Raw genomic sequence first — 591 nt, 5'->3', positions numbered from 1 at the left:
CATTCCTTTTGGGCTGAGTACTAATTTTATGGTTGATTACAAATGATGCTGGCCGTAATCGTTATTCATACTCTTACGTCCTGTTTCATACCTCTGTCCTTGAAGCAGAAACTTTCCAGAACAATTTCCGAACCAAAACCTGACTCGAAACAACCAAGTCTTAAAGTCAAATGAAATGTTTAGGAGAAAAAATAGATAAACGCAAAAGGGTGTGTGTTGGGCTTTGATAGACTTGCAAACTTTCCAGGGTGTACCCTACCTCTTGTCCAATGGCAGCTAGATAGGCTCAGGCCCGGAGTTTGATTAAACAAGTAAAGACAATGGATGAATGCATGTGTGAGTCAGTTGGTCAGAATGCATGTAGTGTCTGAGTATGTGTTGATGATGAAAAGAACAGACTGCTGCCATTACCCAGAAGATTAAATCTGTACGTGGCTTTTGTTTCCAACAAATATCTGCAGAGTATACACAGGTTTGAATATTTATGTCACTTTTCAAAAAGAGACTGAGCCTTTAATCCTATCCCTCCTTTGTACCTGTTGGTCATTTATATGTAGGCTGCAGCCATTGGAGTTGGTTTAGGTTTTCAGA

This window comes from Odontesthes bonariensis, chromosome 4 (genome assembly GCF_027942865.1).
Source record: "Odontesthes bonariensis isolate fOdoBon6 chromosome 4, fOdoBon6.hap1, whole genome shotgun sequence".
NCBI lineage: Eukaryota > Metazoa > Chordata > Actinopteri > Atheriniformes > Atherinopsidae > Odontesthes > Odontesthes bonariensis.
This window is presented reverse-complemented; position numbering follows the sequence as displayed.